At 50.6% G+C, this 25,594-nt stretch overlaps 1 long non-coding RNA gene across 1 annotated transcript in view; it reads left to right on the forward strand.

The window, feature by feature from the left end:
* Window positions 1-22,183, forward strand: part of LOC108550267 (uncharacterized) — a 24,912-nt gene extending 2,729 nt beyond the window's left edge. The window contains exons 5-13 of the long non-coding RNA XR_001890406.1: window positions 4,506-4,655; window positions 11,223-11,542; window positions 13,620-14,132; window positions 14,814-15,051; window positions 15,120-15,224; window positions 15,301-17,487; window positions 17,553-17,777; window positions 17,938-18,180; window positions 21,990-22,183. This is a non-coding gene — a long non-coding RNA (uncharacterized LOC108550267). The remainder of the gene's footprint in view (window positions 1-4,505; window positions 4,656-11,222; window positions 11,543-13,619; window positions 14,133-14,813; window positions 15,052-15,119; window positions 15,225-15,300; window positions 17,488-17,552; window positions 17,778-17,937; window positions 18,181-21,989) is intronic.
* The last annotated feature ends 3,411 nt before the right edge of the window (window positions 22,184-25,594 follow it).

Raw genomic sequence — 25,594 nt, forward strand, 5'->3', positions numbered from 1 at the left:
TCCGATCGCGGAGCTCGTGATCACGAGTCGCTCGATGTATGTATGCGCTCGCCTCGAAAATCAGGGCAAGCCGCTTCTTCTCGCGGGAACGTCGCGAACCTACGTCGACATCGGCCTCACGAGCACCGTACTCCTCGCCATATTCCCAGGAACCCGTTCCTTTCCGCGCCGCGTCAACCTCCGATCGAACATCCCAGCCCGGCGATAACCCGAATCTATCCGGCGCTGCCGCGAGATGCATCTATCCAGCGGGGAAGTTAAGCCGTCGGGAACTCCCATTGGTCACCGTGGCGGTTCGCCTAACGAGAATGACTAAGAATAGACGACCGCGGGTATCCCGACAGCCGGGACGCGCGAGGAGAGGCACCGAGACGCCGGCCGGAGCGAAGCCGGAGAAGAGCGAGTAGGCAAAGGGAGCCGGGTTAGGTAAAGCACAAAGGTAAGGGAGAAGGGAGGTAAAAATGTTTGGAGAAAAAGAAGAGGACGGCGGATAGCGGGAGTAAGGGAGAAAGACGGCGAGCGGCGAGGGAGGCGCAGGAGGGAGACGGAGAAAGAGCAGGGGGCGAGAAGGGAAGAGGGAGTGGACCACGTTGAGGTCGCGACCCGTAGCCCGCAGGCCCCAGTGAAAGGCCCAACGGCGATCCGCATCCGCGGGGCCCTGAGCGATCGAGACAGCCAGAGCCTCGCGAGAGAGCGAGCGAAACCGAGACGGACGGCGAGCCCTGCCGAGGCACCGTGAGCCGTTTCTTAAGATCGCGTTCTTCTTAGCGAGCCCACTGCCATTATGGCGCACTTAAAGTGGCAATCGTGTGGAAGGCAGCACCGCCGCGCAATAGCCACGAGTTGCGCAACCTTCGGTGACCCCACCCTGCGAAACCACACCGCGAATCCAGTCCGATGAAGAAGCAAGTGGTTCTACCTTCGATAACTAATACGTACCGCCGATAAGCCCACGGCGTGGATGATAAAACGCGTAGCTGCTCGTAGCCAAAGTACATTCGGCTAAATATTATTCTCGTTATCCTCGAAGACGACGTCTTCCCAAAATTTTGTTAATCGTCGTCGGGATGTTCGAGCTTGGTTAGCGATTATGGAAGACTGTACATGGAAGACGGAGTAATGGCGCGGTTCAAGAGGGTAGCGTGTAAATATAGCGTTGGTCGCTTCCTAAATTTCCCCTGACCGAAAATAGTAGCATCCTTCGATATCGTTTTGCCGAGAGTGCCTATTCGATAGGAACCTCTCGCGCATCCCTCGTGCCCCTCGAAGCAGTCGAGAGTCTGCCGGTGGCTGGGGGTCCCGACAATCACGGATACAGCTCTGATCGAACGATAATTGGATAGATTACGCGGAACCTCCTCCAACAACGATACCATCTCGTTTATGCGCCCGTTTTATGTGTTATACAGCTTGTGGTCCTCCGCAACGTGTACTTCGCTGCGATACGTTCACGTGGGCCAGCGTCTATAAACGCGATACGGTGGTCGGTATGGGAACTTTTTACCCGTTGGTAATGCTTAAGAGCCATGGAAAACGATCGCGTTGGCTCCTTAACTTCCCACCCCGATGGCTGCTGTCTTTGGCACTTCTACTTTCTTCTTCGCCACGGAACGTTCTTTACACGCCGAGCGTATACACCGTCCGGCAAAAAGTAGATCGATCCTCCGTATCGCGTTCCTCGTAGCAAGCTAATTGAAACGTCTCTCGCGCAACACGCGAGGTTCGTTAAAAACTTTCGAGAGGCAGATTTTTACGCTCGATGATTCGTTTTGTAACATTGTACCTGCTCGAACGCGAGTCGCGATATTCCAGATAGGCGGAAAAATGCCGGACCGGTGCGAAATATGCCTGGCACGCTGTGAAAAATACCAGGAACGAGGCTGTACGAGTAACTCGCGCGAAATGGTAATTCTAATAGCGATAAGGAAGCCAACCGTTCCGTTGCATCCGAGTCAGGACTCGTGAAAACGTGGAGGAGGCGTGATCACGCGATCGCATAAAATTTCAGCCCGCCGTATCCTACGATTTAGACGCGGCTGTCCGCAGCGGCCATGGATCTTCGTGCAATTCTAGAAGCTTAACGTCCCTATTTTCGCAGTCAGAGTATCCCCGATGAATACGTATCACGATCGATCTCGGATCCGGTGGAAAAAGCGGGGAATTTAGCGTTCGGATCGAAGACGGCAGGCTGGATAGAGATCAAGGTGGGCTTGCATAACCGAAAACGGGTCGATCGTTGGCTCGTTTCCGCGCGTTCGCGATAAAATCCAGGTGACTCGGAATCGATCATGCGAGCGAACGAACGCGAGCAAGAAAATCGGAAGCGAAAAACCGCGAATCGTTTGCCGTGGGCACGATAATAGCGCGATCGTTGATTCTACCGACCGCGAACCGATCGATTTTTAACCGATCGATCCTCGGGAAGAACGACTCACCGTGCTTAATTACACGGTATCGGGGATAGCGACGATAGCATCGACCGATCGGAGCTCGTGCAGAGGTGATAATTGCCGGGTACGTGACGTTTGACAGACCAGTGCGTATTCCGGGAGCGATGCAAGTTTGCTACCGATCGTTCAACACACGCGGTATGATCGATTCTGTTTGGACTGCGTAACGCTCTAATGATCGGTTTCAATTACGCGACAGCGTTTGATATTAATTGGTACCGTGAACGATGCCTGTGCAAAGGATAGCATAAGCTTAGGCACATAATTCGATCTGCCATCGAAGCGACCTTCCACCGAAACACAGACCTGTCTACGGGATCGAGATGTCGATGGAACGGATCGAATCCTTCGAGAATCCCTGAACTAGCGAAAGGCTAAGGCAACACGCGAGACACGATCGTTCTAACAGAGAACTCGATAAACTTGACGTCGTACAACTCGCAGGACTGGGAATTGGAATAATAAACGCAATAACGATCCGATCGGTGTCCCTCGCTCTCTATCCCGGTGAGAAATATCGTTTCGGTGGTTCGCCGCGAAATCGTATAAAGTGGAACGATCGAGGATTGGTCGTAGACACACGTAGGAGAAAAAGGAGAAACGGACGAAAAAGCGATAAGAACCGCGACGGTGCTAGCGGAGCGCGGAACCATCGCGCGGACTGTGGGAAAACGATCGACTCCGGTGAAAGAAGGCCCATCGAGGTTGTAAAAAGCGTTAAACTCGTGATTAGACGCGGATTCGCGCATGCCCTTGCTCGCGTCCGATTCTCCTTTGTGTCCAGCATCCATCGTCGCCGATATCCTCCCGGCCGTGGTGCCTTTTTCCCCGCGTTTTTCGCGCCCGCCCCCGGGATCGGTGATACCCGATCCTCCCCCTGGCACGAGTTCGGTCCACGTCGCCGGATGGAAAAAAGCCGCGATGACGAGGAACGATTTTCGAGCCGTTCAACGCGATCCGCAAACCGTGACGATCCTTAACAGGTTTGATTTAACGCTTCTTTCCAACAGACAATCGGCTCGCAGCGTGTGTATCCCGATTTCTGCCGAGCAATTTCCCGTTCACATTAGTCCACGTCGCGTCCGCGCGTTTCGTTCGAATAATTGCGCGGCTGTCGGGCGAGTTAACGCGGTCTCGGGCTATCAAACGATCCAATGATCGCATAAACTTGCTCAGAATGCCACCGTGTGGCGTAGAGACACTGCGTCTAAAGGCTGTGTAGCTATTAACGCGTAAGATATCGGGTCCCACGGAAGTCCTTGGCGATACCGAGTGTTCTGGATGAAGGAGTTCGCGGTTGGTCGCTCGTTCCTGCGAGTGTTCATAGGTACACGGTGTGTAACAGGAGCAAATTGGAGTCGCTTCCGCAACCCTTTTCCCCGGTTCATTCTCCGTGGTTGGCTTTAAATATCGGATTAATAGCGAACACTCGCCTGTTTAGCATCGGTGATTGTAATTTACTGGTCGCCGCAGGTAGACACGGCTAGAGCACGCTCGTGAGGAACTGTTAATTGCTGGTCAAAAGTAGGAAATGGAATCGTGTGAGGACGATACCACGGGCCGTTAAGTGCTAAGTGTGTCGTTTAGATATTCGATATCCTCCCGGTGATACCGACGCGTCTCCGGCGCCCACAAATTAGCTCCGCGAGCGGCCATTTATCGCGACGGAAGGGAACGATAGGCGAGAACGTTTTATTAACTCATTGGACCAACGACACGAGCGTTTTCGAAAATTCGACGAGTAAAATTGAAACGCTATCGGGACGTAGGTCGCGGGATTAGATTTAACGAGCCATGTACAAACGCGGAGAAAAAAGAGAATGAAAAGGAGCGGGTCCTAACGCGGCGAGTTGCCGGGAATCGCGTCACGAGGAGGAACGTTGATTGGCGAAGCGGTAGAATGTCGGTCGGTCCGCTCCTTTCATCCTTATTACGTCACCTTTTTCGTATATCCAATTTTAGTTTCGCCGTCGAGCAAAATCCCGCGGAATCTCGCGTAATTCCCGAATCGCTTCACGCTTCTCGAAAATCGTCAAACCTTTGTATCGTTTACAGGTTGGACGGGTAGCATTCGCAGCAGTGGTCCAAACGCTGCAAGCTCCCGAGAGACTGTTCACCGGGAAGGAAGCTATCCTGGAGGGTCAGCGTTTCCTCGCACGGTTCTCGACCTCCGATCGAACCCGTTCCGATGTCGCTGTTACACGGGTGAGTTTCATCCAGGGATTTTCCAAGTGGACGGCAAAAAGCCGAGCGTATTTGAGAAATTTATCGCACGTGCTCGCGGTGGGTAGCCGAGGTGAGAAAAGGAGGATCGTAGCGAGAGACGGGGACAGGGGAAAAAAGACGGAAGAAGTAGTCTGAGGCACGTAGCGTGACCCAAACCCGTGACAAATTCATCGTGTCACGCTGTCTCACGTGTTCCGGGGATCGTGGACCACCGACGGGGCGATAGAACGCAACGCAATCGTGACTCTGGTCGTTGATATAATTTAGAAGTAGAAGAAACGCGGCCATTAACGCGCCATTAACGGGTCCGATCATGCGTGACTCCCTCCGTTGGTTGGCGTTTGAAAAAAAGCAGCCTCGAAGAACACGAAGCATGTAGATCATCCTTCGCGATGATCCCCCCGCTCTGATTTACGACTAGGCTTTTTCCTTTGCTTTTTACCCCTTTCGCCAGTCTCCAATTAACCCTTTAACGCTGAAACTCGTCGCGACTTCTTACCGACGGAAATTAACACCGATGCAGCTACATCGACGCGATATAAGCACTGCGAGCCAAGTCGCAGGTAACGTGTGCTAGCAAAGGTGCGGAGGGTCGAAGGGCCAAGGACGCACCGCGATATTATTCTTCCCTTTACGACCCCGAATTTGTTCCTCGTTCATTCAAGTTTCTCCAAACGTCGCGGAATCCCTCGTCCATCTTGCTCGTTAATCATTCGCTGTGCCTGAATGGTCCTCCTGAACCGTTGCACGCGCAACCGGACCGCCATTCCAGCTTTATCTCCCTCCGATATCGTCGGACGCGTCAACCATCGATCAGTCAATCTCTCATCGGATCTGGGAGTCCCATAGATGGTAGTCCGGGACGCGTTGACCCGCTTCCAAATTCCAGATTCGACGTGGCTGTGGTCGTCCCGTCGTCGTCGTCTCTCTGTCGAGTGATTCCGAAACGGGCACCTCTGGTGTCGGTGTCGCTGTTCCAGAGGCAACCGGGCCGGGTTATTCGAGCGGAGCGAAACGGTCCGTGGTGGAGCAAATACCGACGGGGTTGAGACAGGGGCATATAGGATCGATACATCATGGGTGCTCAGCGGGGGTCGTCGGATACCATCTTAGTTAGCATCCTCGAATAGACGCGTACGTAGCGAGCTCGACCGAGCTCAGCCTCGTCATTATATCCCTATCTGCTTATCTGTATCGGTCCAGTATTCACGAAGCTGAGCTCGAGCTTTCGAAAGCACGCGGGAATTATCCACTTCTCGTAACCAGGATCGCTCTATTCCGCTATCCATGACGCGTAACGGGGTTAACGAGGAGCTTACGCGGTTTACGAGTGGGAACGGATGATAGTCGGAGGATCGTGGTAAATTCCGACATATGCACGTATTCGAGGACAGTCGGGATCAATGGATAACAGGAAAACGTTTCGCTGGGGCACGAGTGTGAGAAGGTATTTTGGTAGCTGGAAAAGTGGCTGAAACGAATTCGATGAAACGATTAGACGGAAACACGAGCAACCCTCGTCTATTCGCTGCTATTCCTTCGCGGGTTATTACGAACGAAATTTTACGAGAATGTATTACACACGCACGAACATCTTTCTCTGCCTTCTTATCCCCTTAATTCCAAGTTGTACGAGTACGGTGTGCGTTAAGTACGAGTCTTCGGCGCAAGATGCCAGAACATCGCGAGGATAACTCGTGCCTTGCGCGTTTTCTGCTTTCACGAACACCGCTCCCGTTGTTATCTCACTTCCTGCAGTTGCTCGCTATTTATATCCAACACATTTATTAAATCTTGGGAATTAATCGCGAGGAAAACACGCGAATTTAAAAAGACGGAAGCCGGGCTAGGCGCATCTGATAATCCGTTGCGCCACCCGCCATTTTAGTCTCTCCGCGAGGAGAACCGTGTTTGAGAACTTTGCATTCCCTGAAATACGTCCCGCCATTGTCTCTTGACACGCTTGTTAAGGTCTGTTTACATAGCCGCGACAAGTCGGACAGGAACGTACGAGTAAACAAAGAATTTGCACCGGCAATCTCGTCATCTCTTTTCCTTCGTTCCAATTAGAAACTTACGAAAGATTCGTAAGAACCCTCGTACGCGATACTGAAACCGCGCTAGCCGCGTGGACCACCGTGGTTTCGCGATATTTAACGCGGTCGTTTACTCTTCCAAGGCTAATTCGTTTTAATCGAACCCGGACGATCTTCGTTCGCGTACGTTACACGGACCGACCGTGTAAACGCGGCCTTAAGCTCGCGCGTTTACCGTCGCGATGCTTGTCGCACCGTACGCTTTATCGCGAGGCGCATTGTGCGACGTCTCGTGGCACATATTACAGCACTTGCGAAACACTTCCGCCTGTTCGACGAGTTTGCTAATTCTGCTCCCATTTTTCCCGGTTTTAAGAAACGGCGCGATATCGTTGCTGCGATTCCACGGCGAACAGTCACCGTGCACCGGATCGGCGGTTTCGAAAGGCGAGGATTCACGAGGAGAATCGTACGCTTGAATCAATTTCGTCATCGGGCCAAGTCCGGTATCTGTTGGCTGGAAAAGTTGCAACAACCGTCCCAGAACATTCCGCGTCCCAGACAATTACGGGCATCGATCGGCTCGGTTACGCCTACGATCGTTCTCGTTACAAAATCATCGGTCAGCGAGATTAACAAAGGGTTCGGAAACTGTTTTATCTGTTCCCGATCTGGGCTGGCAATAAAAGTGCATCGGGGCCCCTTCGAGATAGCACAGAAAATCTCCGCGATACCCTTTCTTACGTCTGTAGGTCGTCGTGTCGGGCTGCTCGATATAAAACGATCGTCGATCGAAAATTAACGGAACGATCCGGCACGGCCACGCTCTCGATCCGGTAATCGGCTCGTTACGTAAAAATACCTTCCTTTCTCTTCTTCTTCTTCTTCTTCTTCCCCGTCTTCTTCTTTTTCTTCTCCTTCTTCTTCTTCTTCCACCGTGGCTCGAAGCCGAGCTTCGAAAACGGTATCGGTGTACATAAATTACGGATATCCCCGTGTACGTATAATGCTCATAATTGCCTGCTAATAACAAGCATGTAAGTTATACAAATCATTATTACCGGCTTGTTAAGCGTCTTTCTCGTAACGAACTCTCGTTATGTCTGTATATCGTCGCGGTTTTCGCCATGCTTTCTAATTACCTTAATGTCCATCCTCCGGATAAACAGACACGGGCTGCGTAACGCGTCCACAGCCTTTTTCCCGCCATTCCATCCATCCAAATTACAATCTCGCGTTAACGATGACGACTGGAAAAAATGATCGTTCATCGACTAACGGATAGAATGTAACGCAAATCTCGGGAAAAGACAGCTCGTAAATATGCCTCGTAAATGGCAGGAAGCTATTTCCCGCATAGGTCAGCAGCTACCCGAAAAGCCCGGATAAACTTCACCCGTGACCTTCTCTTCGCACTTGACTGGCCGCGCGAAGATTACCGATACCGCTCCATAAACCGATGCTCGTTCTCGCCTCTCGGCTCTCTACACCTGTACTATCCGACACACGGTACACGCGGCAGCACCGTGGCGAAAGAAGAAGCGATGGAGCCGCGACGCTTGGTTCGCGGAATGAAAGCTGCCCGGCGAGCGCGTCGATCCCGCTCGATAACGCCGTTTCGTCGCGAGCGAAAACGTCTGCACGCGTTGTTCCCGACACGGTGGCAAGAACCCACATCAGCGGCTCATTTATTCAGTCGGTGGACGTGGAAGTCGCCTACCAGCGTGGCCCCGTTCCACCCTCTTCTTCGCCGTCTCCGTCTCGGAAGCCTCGCGACGAAGGGGACCAGGAGCCAGCGAGACGTGGCTCATTACGCGGCACGGTCCTCTTTTATTGTTCATTACGGTAATGAGCGGCCCTGCCTGTTGCATTTCGGATTAGCCGGGCGATCAATTAGCAGCGGCCACGACAGGGGTAGGTAACCCGAAACTGGAAAATAAATAAAAGCCGAAGGAAGGGGTTACGTCTTACGGTGGACGCGCGGGCAGGGTGGGAAGATCGGTGGACTCGGGTTAGGGCCTTGGCTATATAATCGGCACCGAATTCGAGAGAATGCGAGACACGTGTATTAATTTCACGGGACGGCTCGTAAAACTCGTGCCTTTACGATTCTAGCGCAGATACCGGCGTACGTTGGCTCTCGGCTGAACGTCGGCCAGTCAGACAGGTAGGTACAGGTTGGTACAGGTAGAGGTGTATCCGATACGCTGCCCCGAACGTTTATTTAAAACACCTTTTCCAGCGGGGCTCCGTGAGTAATATTACTACGTGGATACTCGGGGATCTTCGTTTAGTCGCCTTCTTTTCTTTATTTCTTCCCTTTTTCTTCCCTCTCTGCCCCCCCTCCCCCTCCCCCCGCCTCCTGCTCTTTGCTTCCTTTCCTTCTTTTCTCGCACCGGGTTTTTTGCTTTTCGGCGAGGCTTCGAGCAGGCGAAGAGGAGGTAATGAGCGGCGGTGTACGATTCGCGGGGTGGTAGGGGTCGTTGGCCTTTTTCTCGCGATATTTTCAGGTGTATTTACATCCGAGTGTCGTTAAGCGTAACGCGATACGATGGCAGGCAAACTCGCAGAAAATTCCGATCGAAAGCAAGAGCAGAGAAACTAGCACTCGCAGTCCTGCCCTCCGAGCACATCCATCTTGGTTTTATCGCTAGAACTACCGACCTGTAATGCGTACTTAAATATATTATACACCAGGTGATTAATAATCTCTGATTGTAATTAAGGCGGTTTGATGAAAATAAATAGGTCCGTATAATCGCGCTTCCATCTCGATAAAAGCAAACGTTAATTCTGTCCGGGGCCATGTTTATATTAATCGCGCGAGCAAAAAGTCGCGGATAGTTCTAGTACCGGGAATTATTTAATTTGTACCCGGCAAATGAATTTCATCATTCATTCGAACACGTTTCCTTCACGAGCTACTTCCTCCCGAGACGTGCCTCTCGCACGACTCCTCGCGACAATATATTATTCCAATTTACCCGATAAGCGCGAAATGCCAGTCGCTTGCCACTAGATTAAAGCTCCAGCAGCGATCTAGCCCCGGACAAAAAGGGTGGAAAACAGGCAAGCTTTTTCTCCTCTTACATCCGATATCCAGCGGAAATTATCGTGCCGGGTCGATTTTCAAAACAGTTATAATTCCCCAGTGTACGTTCTTGCCGCGTTGTTTTACGCCCGTTCCGATCGTTCCTCCGCGTCAACGTGCCAGCCGTGTCCGTCGAAACGGTCCCGGCCTCGTGAGAACTCGTCGATCGAAATCCGGGCCGTTTCTTCCTGCCGGCTAATCCGCGTCACGAGAAGGTGGACGCGTCGTCGCGTCGTATACGGTAGATCGCGCTGTTTTATCGCCAATCTCTCTCTTTCTCAGCCGTCCTCTGGGAGCGTTCTTTTTCGTCGCGCGTTTCGCGCGCGCCTTCTTTACGACGCCAATTACTCGGCCATCGATGGAACGGTTGCCGAGTATCGACGAGTGGGTTCCCGTTACTTCGGCAGGCAATCTTGCAGTCCGACCGTCGATTTGCCCTCGAAATCGAATCGAAGCCGCCTCGGCTTCCCGCGCTCCTCCGTCTGTTATGTCAATAACAGTAACCGCGATCGAGCGCGATCGGACGGCTAAAGGAGACCTCGGCGTGTAAACGATCGGTAATCGTGCCTTATCGCGCGATTAGGTTTCGTGTAGGAATTTTTATTTCGTCCCAACTTTTTAATCACCGCTCCATTTGAACGCAGTCGGTAGCATAACTCTCCGTTCCCCGGGCAGTGCAGAGACCAACTCATCGACTAGGGTTTAATAGCCGTGGATCGACGGAGGAGGATTTTAAAAGTTTCCTCGGGAGATCCACGCAACTAATATCCCATCCTCCGAGTCCCCAGGGTTCATAAATATGGAAGCAAAATCGTCGGAACCGAAGGTAGTTTAGCTGCCCGATGCTAGCGCCATTCGATGCATTCTCATTACCATCCCGTACGATTAACGCGTTTCCTATGCTCCGTAACGTTCCCGAGCGGTCCGAGCGTCGGTTAATCGGATGCAGAGCGTAATGAAGAGAAACTCGAAGATCAATCTCGGCGTTCACCGTTGAAACCCGTTTCCTCCCCACTACTCGGCCATTGTCTAATTTATTCGAATGATCGTGTAAAGACTATCTCGTATAACGTGCACCTGTAAACGCGAAACACCGACCGCAGGGAGGGCCCAGCCCGGGGAACACGGGTACCACAAAGCGTCCTACTAATAACGCCGCGATCGGACTCGTAAAAGCTGCCGAACGAAAACCGGGTCCGGCCGATTCGAGGCCTCGAGATGCCCTTCCTTTTTCTCCTTTTCGTCCGTCTTTTTCTCTTCCACCCGGTTCCATCCTCGACCTCCGCCGACCTCCTCGACGTTTCATCCGAGTGGACCCACGCCTCGAGAGTGATCTTTCGATCGCCGGCTCCAATAAATGCAATTAATGATCTGTCACGTTTGATCCTGGCCCACCGATCGTTTCGGGTTCTGTTTCAGCCACCCGGCCGCATAGAGATTTCGATACACGTGGGCTGACGGTTTTGTGGAGGCCAGAACGATGAATTTCGTGGCGACCGAGACGTTTCGAAGGCGGAGGAAGAAGGTGGCAGCTCCGCATGGTCCTTTTGCGTCACAAAAAGATCCTCCAGGTCGTGTTTCGCGATTCGTCATCGCGATGCTTCGTGGATCCTCCGGATCCTCGATATCGGACCGATCTAATCGACGCCTCATTAAGGATCTACCAACGGCGCTGGTCAACGTGCAGCGTTGGCCGCAGTGGTTCTCATTGCCAGCTCGGCTGCTCGTCGCTGTTGAAGGTAACGCGAAATAATCAATCGACAATCTATTATACCATAACTTTCGTCTCGTGGACCGTCGAAGTCTCTGTCGCGACTTCCGCTACCTCGAAGAAACTATTCTACGATCGAATCGAGCAAACTTGGTAGGAAATTAAAGACCAAGATTCGAAAAATTATCCCTCGAATGGTGGATAAAAATTTCCTCGATCCTCGTCGCGTGTTCGCGAAACGGGTTAAATGAAGCAGATCTACCGTTTCGAGGCATCATTTACATCTGACTCGCGATTTATGCCACACTGTTCCCCCTCGATCGTACCTAGAGAGCATCGTTATTTTAGTCCGGTTTGCTCCCGATCGACTGACGATCGTCGTGACGCGTAAATCCGGGAAGACAATCGGCACTTTTGGCGCACGTAGCCGCGCAACAGAGGTTCAACGTCCCCCCGTAATTACCACGAAGCCAGCTAAAGACAGACGACATGTAGCTGTCGAGCGAGAACTGCGGACCGAACGGTCACGTAGCGACTGAAGAAGGTGGGAATCGAGACGATTGCGAAACGGCCGATCAAGGGCCATCGTGGTGGGGGATGGAAAAAATTGGCGGGCAAAGAAAAGCAGAAAATCCATGGAAAAAGTCGCTCTCGAAATAGAAGGGACGAGTCGATCGAAACGATCGATGGGTAATTACGAGTCCCCTCAGCGGGCAGACTCGTTCTCCCGATTCCCTCTTTCTTCCATTCGCTTCTGCCGCCGTTTCTTCTTTCCCTCGTTGCAGCCGATAACCGTGCCACCTACCCCGATGAATTCCGGCCAGCGGATGCGAAACATGCCCACCGAGGGGCCCATACCTCGCACGATAGCTCCTCGTCCACGCAGCGAGTTCGTTTCGTTCGCGAAACGCGCGTGATTCGGCATTTTCTTCCGTTGTTTATCGCGTCTGCATATAAACTGCGACTTCTACCAGTCTCGTATTTAAACTTTCGTATACTGTAAATTACCACGTTGCGCGTTATATTTTACTTCCAAATGTGTATTATTTCGTACGCGCGATTCTGCTTTCCACGTCGAATTTCGCGTCGTCGAATTTCGAGTGCTATAAATTTCAAAAGGCAGCGTCGCTACGAATCGGTGGGAGTACAGGAGAAATTACCCGTTGAAACAACCCGTTTCAGAGAATCGAAAAGGACCAATGATCTTACGCGATAACGTCCGCCCACGCGATGGATCACAGTCAACGCTTCGGGAGCTAAACAAATTGGGCTATGAGATATTGCCTCGGTATTCCTACTTGCCTCGCCTGTCGCCAACATATTATTCACGCTTTGTTAGAAATATGACGCGTTGCATAGATAATACTTCGAAGAATTTGGTAACTCCCTGATATCAGATTTGATCAAAATCCCTCGGGAAAATGTGACACTTGGTATCTACAGATCACAATTTAACGACGTAACCAGAGACATTATTCGACTCTAGATATATCTAAGATTATTACAGCTTTCCATGCGACTTGGAATTTAGAATTATTTCCATAACTGTCGTATATTTCCATTTCCGACGTTGGTATTTACAACTCCGAGCACCGAACTACCTCATTATCATGCGGTAAAATTGCAGAACTTTTTCGAAGACGAGAGAGTTACTTTTATTAACTTCCCTCTGGTAAGTACACCGTACACTCTGCGATCCAATTAACCAAGAAACTATAATTTTTCGGAATGGCGATTTAACGCGCGAACATGGTCGAGTACAAAGATCGCTAGAGATCGGTGGAAACAGCTCTCGGGCATGGCTGCTGCTACCTCGCTTGGAGCTAGCACGGTCGCAGGTCCCTGGCCGTGTTATATCGCGGAGTAACGCGTTGCGAAACGTCCTCTTGCAAAATCAGATAAACCTGACTCACCCAGGCTGGCGCTCGTCAAAACGCGATATTTTCGCGCGACAACGCCTTCGAGACGACGACACCTGGCTGTCTCCCACGAGGGCCAGCTCACGCCAGTCCTCGTTTCAGTTTCCCGTATCCCGTCGTCCGGTTTTCCACTTTATTTTTTCCCCATCGCGCCACGCCGGCCAATAATCGTAACATCTCCGTCAGGAATTCCAGAGAGCCGTGCGACTAGCCTCGTCTCTAATGAGAAAGCTGTCCACCGGCCGCTTCCACGCGAGCTCGAAAGCGGCCACCTTTCCTCGTCCTTCCGACCAGTGTGAACGCTCGGCCACCTACCAGATGATTCATGCTCATGCCCATCCACGTGGAAAACGAGCCGAGGAGATCCAGCGCGATCGGCGCGCGCGGATACGCGCGTGTACAGCGCCTGTGACACGGATCCGGTCGACGACGGAGCCGCCTTTTCCCCTCGGGCACCGCGTAACAGGCCCTGCCATCCGGGAAACTTTGGAAAAACGCGTCTTTCGAACGCGCACCGTTGAAACTACTCGGGTCGAGGCTGGGTCGTTACGGTGGCTTGATACGCCAAGAGATACTGATTAGTGCGACGAGCAATTAGTCGCGATGACGGTAATGTTTCCTTATTGTCGCGAACGCCACGAGGACAAGCTGATGGCAGCTGCGCTAGATTACAGGGTGGCCGCTTGTCTGCGTGATTACGTAAGTTTCTCTCAGGCTACGGAAGATTTACCTGGAACCGTGCGACACTCGTCCGCCTCTCGGTCGTTTCTCGCGGAGAAACGGAAACGCGCCGCGTACGGATCGTAATTTTTTCGTAATTTGGTTGAAATCGAGATTACGAGAATTTTATTCCCGGCTGGAATTAACCCTCCCACTTGTTCACGGTAACGATAGCTTTCACGTTCGATGTACAAACGGCAAACTGCCAGTGTCCGCTTACATCGTGGACCCATTGGTTTTGGTGTTAAAAATAGTAATAGCAGGATCTCGATCGGTCCCGATTACCGAGATCGTGTTCACGAAGGATGAAGGCTGTAACGCGTACGCCGGCCGAAATTTCGCCGCGGCGTCGGCGTGCCCGGGCCTAATTTTCGTCCATTCGAGAGAGGCGCCCGATAAGAATTATCGTATTAGCAACCGAGCGGTCGTTCAATCGAGATAAACACGGGGGACAAGCGAATGGAATAAATAGCAATCGGCGGGACTCTCTGATCCGACAGTCTGTCGCTCGTTCCGCTCGTCGGAACATCTGTCGCCACTCTTTGTCGAATGATTCCAGTTGGAACTTCCAATTAACTTCTGTAAACAATTATATTCATACCCACGTCCTTGTCCAATCGCTATTCTTCCTTTCATTTCTCGATTTTTCCATTTTTCTAGCTAGATCGGTCGGAAGTTGGATCGGTTAACGATGGCCGGAGCGGTCGCGGCGGGACAAAATGGCGCGGAACAGGGTCGAGGACATAGCCTCGGGACAAGCAGCGTTCGATTCTTTCAGTGGCGAGCGCATCGCTGGGATTCCTGTTGAATGGAATTCCTCGATGCATCCTGCGAGGTCGGGTTTCGTTACCGAGTTACGAACGCGAAGGTCGCCGCTTCTCGTCTCGAGGATACGCTTGTGGGATCGCGTTTAATCGTTTAACCGTGGGTTAAGCGGTTTATATTTACGAACGATACTCGTTCCAGTGAATCATCGACATCGGGTATTGAATCAGCGTTGCATTCGACCGCTGACGAAGCTGACTTTAACGCTTGCGAAACGTTGCAATATTTCATCCACTGGATAATCAGGTATATCGAAGGGTTCTCTTTTATCTATCCGCTTCATTATCAACGCGGTCTTTGTAATATCTCTTTTCCTTAACAGGTGCTTTCATTTGGTCGCATCCGACGGCCAACGAAATACTTCTGTTGGAACGCAGCGTGGTCCGGAACGTAAGACACGAACAAGCCATTTTAATTCAACAACCAACCATTCACCAACACCTGGACAAGCTTCCTGTCCGGCGAGGAAACCCGTATACACTCGGGACGAGTCCGAACCGGTGGTCGTTTGACGTCGAATTACACGAAAACATCGCGGCAGCCTGTTGCTCCGAGCGATCTCGGGCCTTGGAGGGATCGACGATCGTCCCTGGTCGTCTTTTTGATCGGCGCGTTGCGTCCAGCGTCCCAGGGGCGGTCGTGTCTCGTCAACGGGCCACCGGGATGGCCGGTCGAGAGGTAACGACCCGCGGGGTCACAGGAGGATCCTGCCGAGCGCGAGGCATTCGCGACGAGCGTTGCTCCACGTCGAGGGGGAGAGCTCGCGCACGCCGGAGTCGCGCCTCGAAGATCGTGGACGAGCGCGGAGGAAGATTCGGCGGCCGATCGTTGCGGAGGGAGGAAAAAGGAGATGTTCGGCGAAGATTCGATCGGTGGTCCCGGTTCTGACCGTCTGTCCGTGGCTGTTCGCCGAGGGATCGTCGACTAAGAAGGCCCGACCTGGCCAGGATCACCCTCGTGCTCTCGTGCGCCGCGCGTAACCCTGTCTTTCTGCGTGGCCCATGGTAGTCGTGTGACCGTGTGTTGGTAGGCGAGGAGAAGTTCCGTGTGCCGTGGCGTACCTTGAATGGTAGGGAGGGGAAGGTAAGGTGCTATGCGAAGGAGGACAGACGTCTCGCGATCGGCAGAGGTTAGAGAGAGAAAGGGCCAGAGAGCGAAAGAGGAGGAGAAGGAAACGCGACGGTGGAACAGGTAGAAAAGAGGCGGACAAAGGACGACTCGTACGAGGGGAAGGGAGAAGAAAGATCGGCAGCTCTCGAAGAGATGCCAGAGTTCTCTCTCTGTGTTCGAAGGAGAGTGGACGCTGGCAAGCCTCGATGGACCACCTACCGTTCCTGATCCGATCTTCGTAACGCTCGTCCGTCTGTCCGTCTGTCCGTCCGTTCGTTCGTTCGTTGGTTCGTTCGTTTGTGTCTCGCGCGTGGGGTACTCCTTTGCTCGGCGTCGCCCCGGCCCCGCTGTTCCCATCAATAACGCTTATAATGTCTAATTAATCACGAATTATCTAGATCCTGGGGCTGAAAATCGGAGAAAGCCGGCACGTCGACGCGGATTGGCGGGCCGTGCCGACCCGGGTCGCGGATGTGTCAATAGAGGTTACGGAGTAGAGGGTACCCTGGCAGAAATTCGTGTACGCTATTTGTCGAGTCGGCCAGTGGAACGATGAAATCGTCGACCAGAGACGGCCGGCCACTTTCCAGCCGCGTTATGTAAGCGATTAATTAATCGTCTCGTTAAGAGGCCACGACGCGTTGGGTACAGCGCCGGGATTAGCCCCTCGAATCATTAATTTTCCCGTATTTAAACGCGCCTCGTTTCGTGGATTACCTGCCTTTTCCAGCCCGGCCACGAATGATTTACGAGCGTCTCGCCGGTGAAGTCGATTGAATCGAATTCGAGTGGCCGATGAACACGTATCTAACCGTGGGCACCGGTGGAATCATTGTTCGACCTTACCTACGCCTCCCTCGCCATCCACCTTCCACCTCGGATGGATATTCACGAGAGGTAGAACGACCGGCTGACTCGATGTGCAACAATAAGCGCCACTGCGTGCCGCGTTTGTAGCCAACAAGCCTGTTCACCGTGGCCAATTCCCGCTGAATGATAACACGTAGGAGGATGCCTACGCGGTACACGCCGCTCTTAGACGTTCACCAGACGACAGGCTAATCCCCGACCGGCCAGGGCCTGTCCCGTCGCTTTCTGCGAACAAAAGCCACGGAAATTCGTAGTCGTATCCCTGTCGCGATTCCTTTTATTCGCCCGGTCCCGGTATAATTACGTTGCCGTTTAATCGAATTCGCCTTACCGTCGTCACGGTCTACGATGCACCGGGGTTTAACCGATTAATGAAGCAGCGTTATAGGTGAAACACAGCTTTATCTGGAATATCGTTCGCTACCCTGCGTCGTGCTTTAGGTTTTCAGCGACGAGTGGAAGGAATTGATTTACGAGGGTTACTCGAGAATTATCCACTTCTGAAATCGGACGGGCGTATAATTTCGTGGTAACTCTCTTGACCTTATATTTTGCATCTAACGTATAAGCATATTCCAATCTTTACCTTTTTAGCTATTACACGACCTCGCACCTCGACTCGGGGAAAAGTACATTTAAAAAGGATCCTAATCGTCGAGGATTAATCGCGATGGAGGAAATCCTGTCGGAACCTTGGTCTCGACCGATCTCTAACCCCGAATTCCTGCGTCGAGACGTATCCCGTGCAACGGCTCGGCTGTGAATCGTACCGAGGCATCGGATTCGTCATCGCGGGGTAGAAGAAAAGAATCGGAATTGGTGAGTGGTCGGAAAACGTGCTAAAAGTTCCCAGGGATCACCGCCGGCTTGGCATTGACGTTGAGAAACGCGACGAACGGGGAATAAAACCGGCCAGGTATCCGGCGGTCCAATTAAATCTGTAGCATGTATCACGGTTATAGAGAGCGCTTTTTTGTAGGCATTCGGGATCACGCTAGGCGGTCCAAGAAGGCCGTTCCCGTGCCTAACACCGTGGAATCGACGCAACACGAAAGGCGGATTGCTTGGCTGCTCCCCGGCCGCGTCCGTTGCGCTGTCTTGTGTTCGGCCAACGGAGGTGACGATAAAAAGGGAGCAACGAGAGGGAACGAAGAAAACGGGAAGAAAAAGGGAAGCCCGGGGAGCAAAATCGACGAAGAAAAAGGAGGATCGAGACGAGAAGGTGGAGAGAATGAGAGAGAGAGAGAGAGAGGGAGAGAGGGAGAGAGAGATGGAAGGAGAAAAAAAGAAAGAGGTATGAAAGTTAATAGAATAAATGACACGCTCGTGGTGGGTATCCAGGATCAATGTCGATCGCGGTGCGTGTCGAATCGTTTCGAGAATTAAATTCGTTCTTTCGTAGCGTGCTCGACCGTGTTGACTCGTGGTGGCTTTTATTTTTATTCCCTCTCTCTGTCCGCTTCTATCTCCTGCTCTCTCGTTCCCTGGACCGATCTCGCGCTGGCTCGTAAAATCGGCCGAAGGGAGAGGCTGAAAGCTGTTCGCGTTCCTCGCTAATTTCTCGCTGCTCGAATATGAGAGTTTTATTGAAGCCGTTCGATCGTCGAACGCTGCGAGATATCTCGTTGTAATTGGCCCCGGTCGAGCGGCCGAACGGCGTCGCTTTTCATTTTATCGCGAGGAACCGGTTGTCACCGATGGGCGATCTTCGCGGCGTTCGCTGATCGCCTCGCGGCGGGCCACCGTTAACGCGCGGATACGCGCGGATACACGCGGTTACGGGAAAATTAATCGAGAGAGGAGTGCGTAAAGTCTGGTGCGAGTTCGTCTCTCGTGGCTTTATTAATCGGTCGGTTTACAAGGCGCCGGTTAATCGGGGCGCTCCATCTTCATTCCAACCGAATTTAATCGAATCGAATCGAATGGAATCGAATCGGATCGGATCGATCGGATTGGACGCGGCGAGTCCTCGCGACGAACGTAATTCCATCGAGGGCCCCCGCGCGCGAGGCAAGCGACGAACTGGCCCTTTTTACGATCCAGACGATCGTGAGAGAAGAAAAAGGAAAGCGGAGCGTAAAAAATGAGCGGTTACGGGATTCAGGGAAACAAGGGGCATACGTATAGGTGGGTAAGCGAGGGCAGCGGTGTTACAAGATTGAAGAGCAGTTCTCGGCCCGAGGCCGATATAGTGTTTGTACTACATCGTCTATAAATCCGAAGCACCGCCTAACACCTAACCCCATTATAAAAGTTGCAGTCATAAAAGCTTGCTCTTGCACCTAACATGTCCGCCATTATTATTTAATAGTCCCATTATTGTAATTGATAAGTAGTCGTCCGACCCCGGTTCGAGCTGTTACGGCAAACACGTTTTATTACGTCGACTGTTACGCCGAGTCGGATGGAAAGAGAGGCAGAGACCGCTGCCCTCTTCTTACCGTCCCCTTAATGAACAAAACTGCTTAACGCCGGCTTGATAAGAAGTCAAATTATCCCCGGCCTCTTAGAGGTAACCGCCTCCATCGGCTTCGTTCCGTTCCCCTTTTGCAAGTACGTACGTTGCGTACAGCACCGCGAGCTCCTTATAAATACCCGTTTAATTATGTTGATCTTTAACGGTCCCAGTTTTATCGGTGTTCCTCCCTTTAACAGGCCCTGCAACCCGGGAACGGGAATCACGTTGATTTTACATGCGCGGATATATACCATTAAGTCGGAAATTATCACTGATTACGTTATTAGAGCCATTACCTCGCGCCTTCCACGCGATATCGACAGCCGTTATCGGCTTGCTTCTTTTACAATGTTCGTTACACGATCTCGATCCCCTGTAATTGCTTTATTGGTTATTATAATTACGAACGCGTACGCGCGTGTCCGGGGATATTCGTTCACTCGTATTACGTGAAAATTGTCGCGTGCCTGGAATTAACTCATCCGACTACCTGTTCCCAACCTTCCAGCCATCCACCACCGGCGAAACTTTAATTCATATAATTACCAGTAGACCCAAGTGACGCGTCGCGAAACGTGTTCCTATCCCCGGACTCACCCTTCCCGAATCGAACGAGGAAGAAATTATTTACGATCGATCGATTTACATCGGATATACGCGATCTCTCTGCTTCCAAGACTTCGAGCGTCAGACTCTAGGCTTTTCTCTATTAATTAACCGTATCACGCAGAAACGTTGAACACGCGCGTGTTCAGCGCGTCGCTATTCGATGGATCGCTACAAAAAGATGGAACGTAAACGAGTAAACGCTGTCAGAAGTATACACCTGCCACGCGCGAGTAACACCGATACATACGTCCACGCGAGTCGTAAATGTCGCGATTACGATATCTATGATCGCATCTCGTGTAGCCTGCTCTCGCGCATCGAAATCTCAACGTCTCTAAATCCTCATCGGACACGGGGCTAAATAATAGAAATAGATGGAAATAAATAATTAAAACGGAAACGACGATGAAATAAAAGCCTAGAAGCTTAATCCCGTCGTGAGACGCGATTCCTCCGAGACGTTCAGGGTATCGCGAATTAAATTCGGTTTAACGGAAACCGCTTCCGACCTCGCGTTCGCCCCCCGTGCACCGAGGCTGGAAATATAATCGGAAATTTCGCGGAGAATGCCGGCTGTCCGCGTCGAGCGGAGCGTAGAGACCAGGCGATCCATCCCGCGAGGCCTCTTATGCGCTTGTATATACTAGCGTAATGATGGTTTATGGTCGACGGAGGCACAGAGCCCGTGGCGGCCGTGTTGGACATGCGGTAAACCGCAGAACGCAGCCGCGGCAAAACCTACGGCGGAACACCGCGGACGAGAACCGCCGGTGGCTTGCGAGACGATGCGCGTTAAGCTTAATTACCTCGTCCCCTGCCTTTCGTCCTGATGCCTGCAGCCACCGCGGGGAAGCTGATGTCATCGTAAAATTCGTCAGCCCTCCAAGGCTTCCACGGAAAGCCCGGTTTTTCCGCAAGCAAACGCGAATTTATCCGCGAATCTCGGTATCGGGACAGGCTCGTTTCTTTAACCAGCTGAATCGCTGGAACCTGCTTCGAAGCTGCGATAAAATGCCAGTTTGGTCATTTTGGTACCAAGCTGTCGAAGAGCTGTGCGGAAGTTGGGAAGGGAACGATGCGAATGTTTCTGATTCCATTTCTGCGCAAGCGAATAAAATGGAAATGAGACTTCGTTGGAATGTTCAGTCTCGTTCGAAAAGAAGTTTCTCAACTCGCGTTCGGAGGTTTACTTCCTTAATCCGATTAATAACGACTCTCGATGGTGCGAGATTTTTGGGGTGATACTCGTTGAACTGTTAAACGTGCAGGCGGGGTATATATGGCAATCGTTGAATATAAAAATTGCAGCATTATTGCACTTGCTCCCTCTCTCTCTGATAATTCGTCGGTACTAATGATAAACGCGGGAGTGTTTTACATTGTTCAACGCGAATACTAATTTGGGAATTTGGAAAGTTCAAAAGAAACTTCGAAGATATCTTAAACTACGAGCATACCACTTTGCTAAGTACCGTTTCCTAAAGAATAATTTTTAGGTTAGGTTACACCGCGTGTAGGTTTTTATTATTACTCATTTCGATATTATTTCTATTACATCGATGTACTGCACGATATTCTGCGTGGAGCGATTATTTGCAAAGACCAATCCTACAAGTCACGCGCATCCTCAATCGGTATTCGGAACGAGGTAAACAGGGCGTAAAGACGCGCGAAATTGAAGAGTTTATACTAGAGACAGGACCGAGGTAAGGGGACATTCCGTTCACTGAACTTATTTCGACTTGCCAGGGTTTCGAAGTCTATATTTCTCACGTAGTGCGAAAACAAGACGCGACGTCACAGTTTTTGCCTCGCGTTGGACAGTTCGAGCTAATCCTGTGTTTACATCGGTGCTCCTTCCTTCTATCCCTCGCTTCGGCTCGACGAGTTCTATCTAACTTCGTTATCACATGCCGCGCAACGTGAGTCTGTTTATGAACGTGGAACTTCTACGATTGTTCTAGAAAACGTGACGTCACTAGAAATAACATCCGAATTCCTATCGGTAGGCATCTTGTACCGACGCCAGCCTACTCGCGGGACCTGACGCCATCTTGGACGCGCACTAGGTTAGTTCTAGAATATTCTAACATAGTAATAGGATAAGCTACGCTGTTACTCTTTTGTCTTATATTAAATACTTAAAACAAATTCTATATCTACGCTATCGATTTATAGCTATGTATTACTCGCTCCGGATCTGTCTTCTTCGTTCGCTTTGTTACGCCATGCGACACTTTTCACGATTGTATAGCTATCGCGTAATTGATCTACTTGAAATATGACTTATCTAGCTATTTTTACGATCTACGTTAAAGAACTACGCTCTTACGCTATTATACTACGAGTAAAATTCCTTGTGAGTACATACCTCGAAACTGTGCAGGATATTTGTGACGTGTCCAGGAGAATCAGCCAAAAGGACGTCAGCGATCGACGGAGCACAACAGGAGACTGCTTCGTCAATTTTCGACTTCCGTCGACGTTTCGTCAATTTTCGACTTTCGTCGAAGCTTCGTACGTAAGCATTCGGCAACTCTCGGCTGTAAGCGAGGTTCACACTGAAGAATTATATACCTAGTTGACTTAAATTCACACACGTTCGAATTCCTGTCGTTTACGTTCGCTTATCGATGATCCTACAGATCTATCTTCCTTCATTCCCCGCATATTTTTTCGTAGGCGATTCATTAATGACACTTCCTGAAGCCGACTTACGGTATGTTGAAACAGATAGATTAAATAGATATCAGAAAGCATGTTACAGCATTTCTAGAAACGCTGGCATGACGAATACCTTCAGCAGCCGCGATAAACGGTCATTACATTGTTAGATAAATTTTAATTTTTTCCGAATTACGCATACGTAATCGAAATTGCTCTATCACTCTCAGTTTCTGACAAATGTGAGTGTTTTTAAAGGGACGCGATTTTTGGCTAAAAGAGTGGGAACGTTAGGAGATTCATTCTCGCCTCACGAGTTAGGTGATAGTACTCCCTTTAGAAGATCTCATATTTTGCAGAAATTGAGGGTGATAGGATAATTAGCTCTATAGAGCAAAAGTTAAAATTTGACAGAAGGATCTATCATCTATTGTCCAAATAAAATTTGGACGAACTCTCGCCTCACGAGTTAGGTGATAGTACTCCCTTTAGAAGATCTCACATTTTGCAGAAATTGAGGGTGATAGGATAATTAGCTCTAGAGCAAAAGTTAAAATTTGACAGAAGGATCTATCATCTATTGTCCAAATAAAATTTGGACGAAATCCAAGGTATATAAATTATACAAGTGAACTATTCTTCAGTTCTCTCTTCGTTCCTCACTAAAATTCCAACAATTTCAACAAAACGCATAGCCATCCCTAACTTTAATAGGTATCGTAGATACAGCGGGAGCTACCCTGGGTATTTCAACCCCGATGTCCCGAGCATTCCCCGAAGAAGCCCGAGTTCATTGACTGGCGAACGTGCCGAGACATTCCATTAACATGGCACACCGTGCACAAAGGGGTCGAATCAGCGTGAAAAACATTTCGCCGGGTTGAAATTCGTCGATTTATCGTGACGCAGGTATCACGGCACGTAAGCTCGCCCCCCTTGGCCCGTGTTCCGGGGCCCGTTCGTTTGATCGAGCGCCGCAGTGATTGCCCCGGCCGATATCTGCTCCCGCATCTCCGGCTAATGATTATTAGCCGTGAGCCCTCTTTACCTTATTTTTTACCCCCGCCTGCGAGCGGCCCCTTCCCCGTGACAGGCCCCGTATTCATACGCGCGCGTTCCGCGCGCGGATCCCGATCCTCCCGAGGTATCGAGTCATCCAGGTAGGCCGGCAGGCAGATGGACCTTCCACGCGCAGATATCGGCCCGGGGGATCGTGACTTTCGGTTCGCGGTGTAAATCGAACGATGTAATAAAGATCGATTGCGAACCGCCCGGCCGTGGGCCTGTATTCTCTGCTTTTTAATCCACCAACTCGTGCGGGAGAGCAGCTTGTTCGAAATAACGCGATACGCCGCGGTGCAACGTGATTGCGCGCCGAATCAGTGGGATAAGGGAACAACGATGGGTGCAGAAGGTGCATCTGTTAATAAGAATGGCCGAACGATTGTCACGGGTTCTCGTGGGGGTCTCAACCTAATTTTTTCAATTCTCCCAAGCAAAAATCTAAAATTTCGAAATTTTATTCAACCCTCGACACTCGAGAAACCGATTTTCTGTGAAAGGAATATTCGTAAAGTGTTTATTTTCTTCCTCGTTTCTTACCAACTAATAATGAACTGTCTTTTGTTTTTGCGAAGTCCCACGAAGACACGTTGTAGTTTTATCTCAGCAGACTATGACATATTTCGGATCAGGAAAGAAAACTGAAGTTTCTTAATCTGGATAATCGAAGTTTTCTTGGATTTGGAGGTCTTTCTCGTTGGATAGTCTCGCGATAGCAGAGTGTATATCAAAATGTTCTCGAAAAATTAGAATACCGATCTGACTGGTTTGACTTACGTTCGTATACTCGAGGATAGAATAATGTACGGTTTATTTCTCGTGGTTTTGTTTCATCGACAGAACTGGTAGCGTTTACTATCCCGTGTAAAATATGAAATACTCCCGCGGATGTTTGTAATATATGGAATACGAGAATGATAGGGATATCGCGTTCAATTAGATAATGCACTGCATTCTAAATAAACGTGTACACGGTTACACGGGTAAAATACTATCGGAACGTTATAGCGTCGTAAACGACGCTTTCTCTAAGTACGATATTTCATCGAAATAAATCCTGCGGAATATCCCTCGTTCTCCGCTCGTATTATTCCCCTGGACAACCGGCAAGAGCGAATGAATTATGTCGAGAAGAAACACGAGGTCGCGCTGACTGGTTGTCAAGCACAATTTATAAACTTGTGTCTGCATTAACGTGAAGTATGAATCATTTATTACCATTATTTCGGTCGATTTCGACGTGATTTCGTTTGACGTAATCTCTTTTATCGGAACCAGCCGCCGATCGACCTGGAATAATTAACGATCGCTCGTACGCAATTCCAGGGGCCACTGTCGTAACTCGTTTGTTTTTATCGTCTTTTCGCGTCGAATTAACACAGGAGAAACGGAAAGGATCGAAATTGAGAGGTCGAAGTCGACGAAATAGTCGTTTTAATACTCCACGCGTCGCTGCGAGCGACGCCATCTTTTTTTCAGTTAGTTACGGCGACAATGCTAGAAGGATCGCGATCTAGAGATAACTTCTCTACCAGCTTTGTAACCGGAGACTAATACACGTGCAAACTTACGCCCGATTCGAGGTTACGGTAATTAATAATTCGATACCCGCGTATCGACGTTGCTCCCTCGATTCTAAATGATCTCACGTTCTGGATTAGGCTCCCAGCGTGGCGCTCGTGTCGTTTCGTGGGGCTGACGCGAGCGGCGGCCATTGCGTAACACGCGTGTCCACGCACACCATCGCGCACCTGGACATTAATAGGACCGATCCGTTTTAAACGGTAATTTCATCGTTCCCTGATCTCTTCTCTTTTTATCCTTTTTCCCTTTTTTTCTCCAC

Source organism: Eufriesea mexicana, unplaced genomic scaffold, assembly GCF_001483705.2.
Source record: "Eufriesea mexicana isolate 0111107269 unplaced genomic scaffold, ASM148370v2 scaffold2632, whole genome shotgun sequence".
Classification (NCBI taxonomy): Eukaryota; Metazoa; Arthropoda; class Insecta; order Hymenoptera; family Apidae; genus Eufriesea; species Eufriesea mexicana.